At 38.8% G+C, this 13,523-nt stretch overlaps 1 pseudogene; it reads left to right on the top strand.

The window, feature by feature from the left end:
• Nucleotides 1-9,576: 9,576 nt before the first annotated feature.
• LOC124099033 (non-histone chromosomal protein HMG-17-like) lies at nt 9,577-12,644 on the top strand (annotated as a pseudogene).
• The last annotated feature ends 879 nt before the right edge of the window (nt 12,645-13,523 follow it).

Consider the following 13,523-nt stretch of genomic DNA (forward strand, 5'->3'; position numbering starts at 1 on the left):
TCCCTTCCAGGCAGTGTTCCAGTGAGTATTTTAGATTCCTTCTTCTGCGTCCATCAGCATCTCTCCTCTTATTTCACAAGCCAACCTATATTTTGCTTGTATATTTTTAATTGGATTGAGCAATGCAGCTCCTGGTCTAGGCCAAAATTGGACTGATATGCTTGTGACCGTGAGTAACACAGTGGAGAATAAAAAGGAAGCCAGAACTGTGTGTCTTCAGAGAGGTACGCAAGATTTTTCTCAGGAACATCAGGCTCTCCTTCAGAATTTCCCAGTATATCACACATTTCGGTTTTTTCTTCATGAAATTTGTTATACATGCTTACTACTTCTTTTTTCAAACAGCTGTCTTGAAAAATAATTCATACCTTTAACACAATTTTTTTTTAGTATATTCAGAGATGTGCAACCATCACCAAAATCTAACTCAAGGACATTTTCATTCCCCATGAAGAAAGTTCATATCCATGAGCAGCCTCTCCCCATCTCCCTCCCCACACAGTCACACATCCCTCAGCCCTAAGGAGCCATTCATCTACTTTGTCTCCAGAGATTTCCTACTCTGGACATTTCATATACATGGAATCATACAATGTGTGACTGACTTCCTTCCCTTAAATAAAGTGTTCAAGGTTCATCCATATTGTAGTATGTTGTTTTAGTCAGCTTTTTCGCTGCTCTGGCTAACCCAACCAGAACAACTGTTAAGGAGGAAACGATTATTTGAGGGCTCAATCCACAGACAGCCAGCTTTAGTCCCCAGGTCTCCAGGTGAGGCAGAACATTATGGCAGAAGAATGTAGCAGAGGGAAGCAGCTCAAGTGACAGGAAGCAGAGAGAGAAAAATTCCACTCTCCAGATACAGAATATATACCCCATAGCTACACCCGCAATGAACCACTTCCTCCAGCCACACCCTACCTGTCTCCAGTCACCACCCAGTTAATCCCATCAGGGATGAATTAACTGATTAGTTTAAGGTTACAGTCCATTCATTTCTCCTCTAAACCTTCTTGCGTTGTCTCACACATGAGCTTTTGGGGGATACCACATCTAAACCACAACACATGTGTTAGTATTTCTTTTTATTGCCAAATAATATTCCATTTTATGGATATACCACATTTTATTTATCCATTCATCAGTTTTTGAAAATGTATATTGTTTATACTTTCTGGTTATTATGAATAATATTTCTATGAATACTTGTGTACAAGCTTTGGTGTGAACATATGTTTTAACTTCTCTAGGAATAAAGTTGCTGGATCAAAAGAAAGCTCTATAATTAAGATTTAGAGAGGACCCAGGTGCAGTTCAGTGGTAAATTAGTTTAAGGCTACGAATTAGTTTGTAACTTTGGTCTTGGGTTTAATCCCCCACACTGAAATTTTTTTTTTTAAAAAAACTGCCAAATTGTTTTCCAAAGTGGCTCCATCATTTTACATTTTCACTAGCAATGTATGGGGTTTCAATTCCTCTACAATTATCTATATTTTTTAACATAGTCATCCCAGTTGACATAAAGTAGCATCTCATTTTCACTTCCATTTTTTTCCCTATCTGATGTTGAGCAAATTTTCATGTGCTTCTATTTTTTTAAAATTTTTTTTAGTTGTCAATGGACCTTTATTTCATTTATTTATTTATATGCAGTGCTAAGAATTGAACCCAGTGCCTCACACATGCTAGGCAAGCAGTCTATCACTAAGCCACAATCTCAACCCTTCATGTGCTTTTTGATTGGTGTTTAGTATATCTTCTTTGGAGAAATGTCAATTCTGATCCTTTGTCCATTTGTTAATTGGGTTACTTCTCGTTTTATTAGGATTAGAGTCAGGGCAAATGGTGTGAGGATAGGATCTAATTTCCTTCTTTTACATGTGACTATCTAGTTATCCCAGCACTATTTGTGAACATATACTTTTACTTTTTAATTTACTAAGTTATGAAAGTTCTTTATGTATTTGAGGTATACATCTAATTTTAGATTCACAAATATGCAAATATTCTCTCCCATCCTGTAAGTTTCCCTTTCATTTTCTTGATAGCATCATTTGCAACACAGTTATTTTTACTTTTGAAAAAGTTTGATATATCCATTTTTGCCATGTGTACCACATCTAATGTATGGGTTCATATCTAACAAACTATTAACTAACCCATGTTCTCAAAAGTTACTTTTATGCTTTCTTCTAAGAGTTTACAGTGTTTGTTTTGTTTTGTGATAGTGGGAATTAAATCATAGCCTTGTACATGCTATATAAGCATTCTACCACCTAGTTTAATCATCAGTCCTTTTCTTTGAGAAAGGGTCTTGCTATGTTGTCCATCTGGCCTCAAAATCATGATCCTCCTTTCTCAACCTCAGAAGTAACTGGGATTATAGCCACTACTGGTTCTAGGAGTTGTATAGGTTAAGCATATAATATTTGTTCTAATTTTGAGTTAATTTTTATGTATGGTGTAAGGAAGGGATCTAACTTCCTTCTCTGGCATATCCCAGCTCTATTTGTTCAATGCATACTTGTATTTAATTTACTGTTGACTAATCCTTTGTATGTAACAAATTATTTAAAAGAAAAATTTATAGCACTATCATTAATGTAAAATGAGTATAATTTATCATAAAAGAGCATATATAAATACAAATAAGATAGAAAACACTATATAAAATTTTAGTTAGGGATACATACAAATAACTGCTGAGGACCTCCTCCCTTCTTTGTTAAAAAGGAACACAAAAGGCAAGGGAAGCATAAAGGATGTTCTAAGTTTCCGGTTAGAAGAATTAAAATACAGAATTTTAAAAGAAACAATTCACTCACTAATCAGTGGATTAGGGCTGGGTCTCTGTCACTAAGTGTGGGCCCCTACCTTTGAGAAACACTTCTCTTTATCACCAGCATCAACAGTAAGGGAAAGAACCTGGGCTGGGGAAGGAGCCTAACATGGGTGTGAGTCCCAGGCTCCTCACTGATTGTCTGAATTTGTGTAAGTTACTCTATTGGAACCGAATTTGCTCCCGGGTAGATAATCTCTTCCAGATGAGTGGCATGAGGATCCACTACTAGGGTAGATGAAAGGCAGGTCAACATTGGGTAGGCATACAGAAAAGTGAGGGTCCTCTTGGAGTTCATGCCACTTCCAGAAAGAAAATACAATATCCAAGTAATATTTCCCAAATTGTGGCTGGAAGCCTGGCTACATCAGAATACACTAAGGGTGCAGTCCCCCCCAAACTCAGTGATTCCATTTCACACAATTTGGGTGCTTCTTCCCATAGACCTGCCTTAGGTCTCTATGATATCTTTCACTTCTATCTTTATGGACTGGCCTTGGTGAATTCTCCTTGAAGAATCTGAACACATTCCATGTTAACACCATCTCTGATAACCACCTCCAAGATCTTCTCAAGGATCTTATAAAAGGAGGAAAAGGCTAGAAGTACAGAAAATCCAAACACATTGCCACATGCTCAATCTTCCCAAAGTCAGTAACAACCACCAGGTCTGTCCTGCTCCTTTGCTTTCCTCAGTCACTGATAGATACTAAAAAGAAGAAACAAGGTTCCAGAGCATTCTGTGGGCTGCAGGAAGGAAGGATTAGAAAATCCCAACTGAAAATAATCAGCATCTTAAAACCACAAGCTCATTCACACCATGGGGAAATACTGAGCCTCTTCCAAAGCCACATGTCAGGCACAGAGACACACAATGTCTGGGGCTGCAGGATGAACCAAACTCAAGTTAAACATCTGCACAGGAGGGGTCCTGTCATCTAGGATGAGCTCAGGGGAAGGATGGAGAAAGAGTGGCTGGTGCATTTATGAAGAAGGAGAGGGACCATATGTACCAGAAGAGAGACAGTGAGGCAATTGAAGAGCTAAGGTTCATGGAGGGATGAAGGGTAGGGAAAAGGAAAGGGGGAAAGCTGTATGGAAGCAGAATATTATAAATTTGTTGTTCTTTCTTTAAAATAATAGAAAATTCCTTTCCCCTGCACTATGGTTTGATTGTGTCCCCCAAAGCTGATGTGTTGGGAAGTTGATCCCAATGAAAACGTGTTGAGAAGCAGGATAGTTAAGAAGTGATTAGGTCACAAGGACTCTGCCTTCATGAGGGGATTAATATCATTATTGTGGCTGTGGGTTTGTTATAAGATTGAGTTTGGACTCCTCTCTCTCTCAATTTCTCCCTTTTCTCTCCCCCGCCACCCCTCTTTCCTTCTTGCCCTTCCATCTTCTGCCAAGAGATGATCTAGCACAAAGACTCTCAGCAGATACTGGCATAGCCTTGATCTTGGCTTCTCAGCCTTCAGAACTATAAGAAATAAATCTCTGTTCTTTGTAAATTATCCAGTCTCTGGTATTCTGTTATGACAGTACAAAGCGTACTAAGAATATCCTCTAGGTTCTGCATTTCTGATTCAGATTGACCAGCGGACCCCTGACTGTAGCCTTGAATCTGTACATTCTCCTAGCTGAGCCATTAAGAAAGATGGTGGAATGAAACGGACATCATTACCCTAGGTACATGTATGACTGCACATTATGGTGCAACGCTACATTGTGTGCAACCAGAGAAATGAAAAGTTGTGTTGCAACTGTGTACAATGAATCAAAATGCATTCTGCTGTCATATATACCTAATTAAAATTAATTAATTAATTTAAAGAAAGAAAGGGGGGATGCAGAAATAAGGGAAGAGGTGAGCCACATTCACAGTCCTCAACCCCTCACCAATTCATTTTACTCAGTTGAAGATGGCCTATTTAAGTACATGAGAGGGAGCTGTTGTTTTCCTATTCGACTTTTCTGTATATTTGAAAATTTCCATGATGAAAATGTTTTAATTGCCTACTTTTTTCATTATATAGTTTGATGTATCAATTGTATGTAAAATATTTTTAGAGAGGCATTGGCCAGGCACAGTGGTGCATTCCTGTGATCCCAGCTACTCAAGAGGCTGAAGTAGGAGGATCACAAGTTCAAAGCCAGCCTGGGAAACTTAGTGAGACCCTGTCTCAAAACTGTCTGGGGACATGAAGTGGCTTTGGATCAACCATCTTGCATTTCTGACACAGAGACCTTTGTGAAGGAAGTTGTAAATAGATCAAGATGTGCCTCAATAAGTTCAGAAGTAATTGAAGGTAATGTCAATGAAGTAGGGTATCCTCTGACCAGCCACCTGCCCACTCCTGATATAGTCTGCTCTCCCAGGTCTCCCACAGGAACAGCCACCAAAGCAGCCAGGGAATGCTTCTGTTTTTCTTCATAGCTCTTACATTCTCCTTTTTAATGGTTTGCAGTATTCCACTAAGTTGATATCAATAATTATAACACCTGGTCTGTGGTTGTAGCACAGTGGTAGAGTGCTTGCCTAGTATGTAGGCACTGGGTTTGATCCTCAACCCCACATAAAAATATATAAAATAAAGGTCCATCAACAACTTTAAAAAAATTTTTTAAATAATAAATTATAATGCCTAATTTTCCCCCTTCTGAATATGAGGTTGTTTTATGCATGCTGCTACTATAAATAGTCCTGCAGTTAAAAAAAACAACCTAGGTTTAACCCACTACTGAAAAAAAAAAGATTAATGTGTTGAAGATTACAGTCAATTCCTTGTCCGAAGGAATGAGCAGAGAGATCATTTTACTGTAACATGTTGGAGCAGAGAACCAAAAGGCAGTGTGTGTACAGGTAAGATAAGGTAAGAAGGTTGGGGCAGAATGTGGGAGTCAGGCTGAATTTCTAAATTTGTAAATTTGCCAAAATAAACTGATCTTTTAAATAGAAATATGATATAATATTTGTTTTAGTCAGCTTTTTTTTTTTTTTCTGCTGTGACTAAATGGCCCGACCAGCACAATTGTAGAGGAGGGAACATTTATTTGGGGGCTCACAGTTTTAGAGGTCTCCATCCACAGACAGCTGGCTCCATTCCTCAGGGCTCAAGATGAGGCAGGACATCATGGTGGAAAAGCATGGCAGAGGGAAGCAGCTCACATTGTGATCAGAAAACAGAGAGAGATGCCACTCTCCAGATACAAAATATATACCTCGTAGCCACGCCCCACCTGCCTCCAGTCATCACTCAGTTAATCCCATCAGGGATTGATTCACTGATTAGATTAGGGTTATAGCCCAATCATTTCTCCTCCAAACCTTCTTGCATTGTCTCACAGTGGGCTTTTGGGTGACACCTCACATCCAAACCATAACAACATTTTTTAAAGGCAACTTCAAAATCAGAATTTTAACAATGGCATAAGATTCTATCCTATGAATACATCATCACTTTTTAAATGATATTCCTATAATTTTGACAATATTCCCATCAAATATTGTAGGTTGTTTTCAAATTTGGTTTTGAGTTTGGTTTTTTATTGTTGCTTTGGCTATTATACAGGTATTATGAAAAACATTTAGCACTGTTGGCATATAGTGCTTTGTAATATTTTTTATCATAGAGAATGTCATAGAAATATCTTTAGGAATAGAATTTTATACACTTTATTATTTTTGTAATAATGTATGTTCACTGTAAACAAACAAAATAATACAGAAAAGTAAATATTACCCAGCGTTCTAATTAAGATATAAATCGTCCCCCACAAGCTCAGTGTGAGACAAACCAAGAATTTTCAGAGGTGAAATGGATGATGAGAGCTGTAACCAATTCAGTGGATTAAACTGTAGGCAAGTAGGGTCTAGCTGGAAAAAGTAGGTCACTGGGGGCATGACTTTGGGGGTTTACATTTTGTTCCTGGTGAGCAGAGCTTGCTCTCTGTTTCCTGATTGCCATGTCCTGAGCTGCTTTTCTCTGCCATGCCCTACCACCATGGTATGGGCTCAGACCAATGGAGTTGGCTAACCATGGACTGAGCCTCTGAAAACTTGAGCTAAAATAAACTTTTCCTCCTCTCCTTGCTCCTGTGGAATCTTTTGGTTACAGCGACAAAAAAAAAAAAAAAAAACTAAGTAAAACACCCAGTGCTACCACACATAATACATTTATATACGCAGAAATGTATAAAATATGCAATGTGGCATAAATGAGATATTACATGTGCTATTATGTAGTTGGTGTAGAACTCTTCTTTCCTTGTTAGTGTATTTTTTTTTCCTTTTTTGTGGGGGGATTGAAAATTGAACCCAGGATTTTGTACAAATTAAGTAAACACTACCATTGCAGTACACCCTCAGCCCCTATAATTTTCAACTGTTATTTTTAATGACTGCATAATACTCTATTGCATACACAATTTATCACACCAATTCCTTATTGATTTATATTAAAGTTGTTTCTATTTTTCTTCGATTTTATAAAAATAAACTTATATAGCTCTTTGCTTCTTTCTTGCTGTTACTTTGTTAATTATTTTATCTTATTAATTGTATTCTATTGTGGTTAAAACACAACCTGAGATCTTAAGTATACAATACAGTATTTCTGATTGTAGGAACAGTGTACTTTAAGCAGATCTCTAGAATTTATCCATCCTGCTTAATGGATGTGCCCATTGATGAGTAACTCTTCATTTCTCTCTTCCCCCAGTCTCTGGTCAAACTTTCTGCTCTTCGATCCTATGAAGTTGATTATTGCAGAAAACTCATAAGTGAAACCATGCAGTATTTGACTTCTAATTGGTGTATTAACACTCCGAAACTGTCATCAAGGCTATTATCAGAAACATAAGCGAGAAGTGTTGGCAAAGTTGTAGACAAATTTGGACCCTTGTGCACTATTGGTGGAAGTGTAAAAGGGTATAGTTGCTATGAGAAATAGTATGGCAGTTCTTCAAATAATAAGATCTACCATATGATCCAGCAATTACACATCTGGGTATTTGTGCAATATATTGAACAAACATATTTGAATTGAAAGAACTGAAATCAGGATCTTGAAGAGCTATTTACATCTCCATGTTCACAGCCACACATTCACAATAGTCACGATACATAAACAACTTTGATGTTTATAAACAGATGAATGGATAAAGAAAATATACATATAATGGAATATTAGCCTTAATAAAGGAGGAAATTGTGCAATAAATAAGCAATAACACAAATGAACTTTGAGAACATGATAGGTAAAATAAGCTAGCCTCTTTGCTTCTGATAAATTATTTCTTTAAGATAAAATGCATAGGAGAGGGATCAATGGGTCTGGATATCTCAAGATAATCTTAAAACTGAGAAAATAAAAATAGCTGGTGGCAATGCACTCTTCTATTGAGGGTAAACCAAAGTCTGTCCGTCTTGGATGTGGCAAACTAGAATCACACACCGATGCCTAATATCCCCCACCCCCCTCATACACACGCACACACACATGTACACATACCAAACAGAGAAGTAATACTGGCAGGAAGAAAAGCATCTTGCTCTCTGGCTAGCTTCTGGGGTTCATCTGGGTGCACAAGATACATTATATAGACGTCAGTTGGGTTGATGAAAATTTGGATGGATGGATAGATGGATGAACAAATGGACAGCCAGACGTCAGCCATGCTGCTAAAACAAAGATTTGGTCTCTGAGGCCATGGCCACACAGCTCCAAATCTCCAGGTAGAAGACACTGACCTGTCCAATCCTAAAACACTAATTCTTGCTCTTCCATCTCTGATTTTCTTCCTAAAGCCAGCTCCCTGCATCAAGTCATTTTCACCTCTACCTCAACCCCCGCACACTCCATGTCACTCAGGCTCCTCCTTCTGGGTTACTGACATTCCCCAAGGGTGTGAAGCAGTGATCTGAAGATGGATGACTCCCTAGCCCTTTACCAAATTCCCTAGCTACCTAATTTCAAACATGAGTTTTCATTTATATTCTAAAAGTAGGTGTTCACCATTATTAGTATTTCCTGCTATTCCTTCCTTTTTCCTTTCGGAAATGATTAAGACCCTTTTTCCTTTTAGAATCTGTCTGTTGAACTCCTATTGTTACCAGAGTCCTAGGACAAAAGCCTGATTCCAAGGGTCCCAAGGAAGCAACTCTAGCTGTTCACCCCAAAATCTAAGAAGAAAAGGTACCGGTGAAAATCAGGACAAGATTTGTAATTAACATGGCCATACTGGGAAGACAAAATGAGATCCAGCATCTCAGCCTTGTCTTTGGTGTGTTCACAGGAGGTTTAGTTTTAAATAGAGGAGGAATTGGGATGGGGGTAAAAAGAATGCGTAATTAAATTGTCTTCATCACACTGGCTTCTGGTTGATCATTCTCTCAGTTCTGGTTCTGTGAGGTGGCTCCGGAGAAGTTCTTTACACTTGACGGAGCAATTTCCACTTGTTTGCTCAGGATGTCCAACACCCATTGCTCAGGATGTTTAAATTTAGCGCTAATAAACCTTGTATTACCAGTTTTTAGATGAACACTCCTTAAATGATTAACATACCTACATGCAGAGCTGAGTGGGGACCTGAAGACAAATACAAAATGAAGGCAGATGCCAAGCTTTATCCTGCTTTCAGTTACCCATAAGGCACCCACAGGCCTACCACCACTTATTGCAAAGGCAGCACTTATAAGTCTGTTACACTACTTTGTACTGTTAAAAACTATCAACATGGAACTTGCCGTGAGTTTTTTGTTGCTGTTGCTACTAATTCCTTATATGAAGGTAGTGAGTGTTCTTAAAATTCTTCTAGGTACATGTCCCAGTAGTGTGCTGGACCTGACTCATACAACCTCTTCTATCTGGCTATTCATCTGTATCCTTGTAGTATCCTTTATAATAAACCTATAAATAAAAAATATTTCTCTGAGTTTTATGAGCCATTCTAGGAGAGAATCATGGGAGTTCTGATCTATAGCCAGTTGGTCAAAAGTACCTTAGGCCTTGACTTGCAATTAGCATCTGAATGGGGAGCAGTCTTACAGGACTGAGACCTTAACCTGTGGGACCTAAGACAGGATCAGAATTGAACTGAATCCCAGGATGCCAAGCTGGTGTTAGAGAATTTGTCCATGTGGAAAAACACACACTGCTAAGAAACAGTTTTCTCAAGGATTTATTCAAGATAGAAAAGGTATCTGTGGGGTAATCAAAATGGATAGTCCAGTTTGAGAATAGAGTATGGGATACGGGTCACCTAGAAAATCCTTCTTATTTTACAAACAAAAAATAGGAATCCCTGGAAGGGTGAGACCTATCTGAAACTAGCCCCCTTCCCACTCTCAGATCAGGGCCCTTTTTCGCAAATTCCCACTCTTATAAACTGGCCAGACAATGGAATTTACACTTAGCAAAAGCTGAATTGGGAATTTTTAATCTCAATAGAATAATAAAATAAAAGATCCATTGACAACTAAAAAATATATTTTTTTTAAATTTTAGCAATATGGAGACTACACAGTAACTTTTCAAGAGCTGGTTCAGTGGAGGGCGGGTAGACTGCAGAACCAACCAACTTTGCTCTCCAGAAGTTCAACAAGGATATTCTTTAAGGCGGTACAGTAGGTGCAAAAGAGGTAACTATGATTATATCTTTTTTGCTGTAATAATAATCTCTGTCACGTTTTGCATTTAATTATATTTGGACTACTACCCTAGCTTTATTCTGGCTCATCTTAGCCTGTTTGATCTATTTTCATGATTCTATTTCATTTTTACCTTCAAATGTGTCTCTTATAAACAATTTTTAATTCAATTCAAGAATCTGAGTCTTCTAATTGGTTTCCCTAACCAATTAAGTCTTCAGACAGGGTCTCAGTAAATTGCCCAATTTGGCCTCAAATTTACTATTCTCCTGCCTCAGCCTCCTGAGTAGCCTGGATTAAAGGTGTATGCCAGTAGAACTGATTCATCTGATTTTCATTTATTATACTCTCCTTGTTCTTCCACTAAATGAAAACCAAGTTCACTTTTCACTTTTTCTATTTTGTTATGATAATCTTCATAAGCATGCTCAAGTTTGTCTACTCAAACTCTTAAAACTTTTCAATATCTACAAACTTCCTCTTAACAAGACAGGTACTTTCATTCTTAGTTACTTTATTCCTCCCACTACTAATCATGATAATGCCTAGAATTTTGAGGTGTCTCTAAGACAACAATAAAAAGAAATATTTGATCATCCTTCTTCTCACATCTCTTATAGTATCTACCAAATTTTCTCTCAGTATTGTTCCAAAAGCATTTGAGGATCTTTTGAGATTTATATGTATATCTTTACCATGTTGTCATATTTGACTAGATATGAAATTTAAGCTATTTTATTCAATCATTTTTTAAAACTTCCATTTTCATACATTCAATAATGCATAGGAAAAATCTGATTTGCTTTTCTGAGACTAATCTTTTTCACTGTGGGCTTTTATTATTCTTTTTTAAATTTTTTTTATCTTTTTTTGGGTGCAGGGGAGTGCTGGGGCTTGAACCCAGAGATCCTTTACCACTGAGCTACATCCTCAGCCCTTTGTATTTTTTGAGACATGATCTCACCAAGTGATCCTCCTGCCTCCGCCTTCTGAGTCACTGGAACTACAGGCATATGCCACCATGCCTGGCTTTCTTGGATATTCTCAAATTTCACTAAAACCACTTTCTACACTCAGTTTTGATTTTTCTTCCAAGCAATTAACTTTGCCTCATGTTTCTTTCTCTCCCTGTTATGGTTTGGATATGAAGTGTCCCCCAAAAGCTCTTGTGTTAATGCAGGAATGTTCAGAGGTAAAATGATTCTGTTATGAGAGTTATGACCTAATTAGTCCATCCTAGTTTGAATGGACTAAGTGGGAACTGTAGGTGGTGGAGTGGGCCAAGGGGGCCAGTGGAAGAGATGTCCCTGGGGATATGACCTGAAGGGTTCACTTTCCCTGTGATCCCTTCCCCCACCACCACCTCTCTCCCTCCCCCTCCCTCTCCCCCCCCCCCCTCCTTCCTAGTTGCCATGAATGGAGCAGAGCTCCTCTACCACACCCCTCTCCCATGATGTTCAGCCTCATCTTGGGCCCAGAGCAATGAACTCAGCTGAAGATGAACTGAATCTCCAGAACCCTGAGCCAAAATAAACCTTTTCTTCGCTAAATTGTTCTTTTCAGGTTATCTTGGTCACAGGGAAATGTTACACCCACAACTGATATAAACTCCATAAGAATAATTTTATTCACGATTGCATTCGTCATACTCGAAGAATCTGAAACATAATTGGTGCTTAAGAAATAGACTGGAGCGTGAAGAAGAAGAGGCGAGCACGACCCCCTGGCGACCAAAGCCCCGCGCCGCTGCATCCCCGCTGCATCCCAGCGTCCAGCGCCTGCGTCCCGCCGCCATCACCACCAGGCTCAAGAGAAAGGCTGAAGGGGATACTAAAGGAGATAAAGCCAAGGTGAAAGACAACCACAGAGAAGATCTGCAAGGTTGTCTGCCAAACCTGCTCCCCCAAAGCCAGAGTCCAAGCCTAAAAAGGCCCCTGCAAAGAAGGGAGAGAAGGTACCCAAAGGAAAAAAAGGGAAAAGCTGACGCTGGCAAGGTTGGGAATAACCCTGCAGAAAATGGAGATGCCAAAACAGACCAAAGCACAGAAAGCTGAAGGTGCTGGAGATGCCAAGTGAAGTGTGTGCGTTTTTGATAACTGTGTACTTCTGGTGACTGTACAGTTTGAAATACTATTTTTTATCAAGTTTTATAAAAATGCATAATTTTTTTTAATCTATGTTGTTAGCACCCAGAACACTTCATTGTTGTTTTTGGGGGGAAGGAGCATATGTCACTAGTAGAATGTCTCCAAAGCTGGAATGCTGTGGGGGAAAACACCTTTCCCTTCTAGTTTTGAGAGACTTCCTCTTTATTCCCAAGAGGAAGGGATTCCCTGATGTTGGCACACATAGCCACCTTGGCACAAATGCCTTGTGGTATGGAAAAACTCAAACTCATCTGTATGTCCTCCTGTCCCTCTCTGCCATCGGCATAGACTTAACTCCCCTAAACTCAGACCTGTTGGGACCTGATTCCCAACAATTGGTTTTACCAGTGTGTGGGGCAATCTGGACTTTCCAGTGTCATCATTGAGAATAGTGTCCCTCAGAAGAGCAGCAGTTCCTTTTCTAGATTGTGGATCTTCAGATTAATAATTTTTGCCATTTTCATTTCATTTCCTGAAAGTCAGGGTCAGCTTGTGAAAAGTTGTTAAACAACATGCTAAATGTGAAATGTCAACCCTCACTCTAAACTTTCCCTATTCAGAGAATCAAACGAAGATTTCATTGGGTTTTATAGTGGCTTTCTGAGTTTGGTAGTCAATCCAAGAAGGGAGTTTGAAAATTGTTGTATACTTCTAACGATTGTCTGCCCATGTCCTGCCTGAAATACCATGATTGTTTATGAAAAGTATCTTTAATAAAGTTGGATAGTTTGGCTTGGAAAAAAGAAAAGAAATATAGACTGGCCAGGTGTGGTGGTACACACCTGTAATCTTGATACTGGTCTATTGGAGATGAGGTAGAGTTCTTGTTCCCTGATGATGAAGATTAAACACCAGAGAGATGCTGAGGCAAGCACAGAGACCAAGT

Source organism: Marmota monax, unplaced genomic scaffold (genome assembly GCF_021218885.2).
Source record: "Marmota monax isolate L192 unplaced genomic scaffold, Marmota_monax_Labrador192_F-V1.1 WCK01_AAM20220418_F8-fsc00011, whole genome shotgun sequence".
Lineage (NCBI taxonomy): Eukaryota > Metazoa > Chordata > Mammalia > Rodentia > Sciuridae > Marmota > Marmota monax.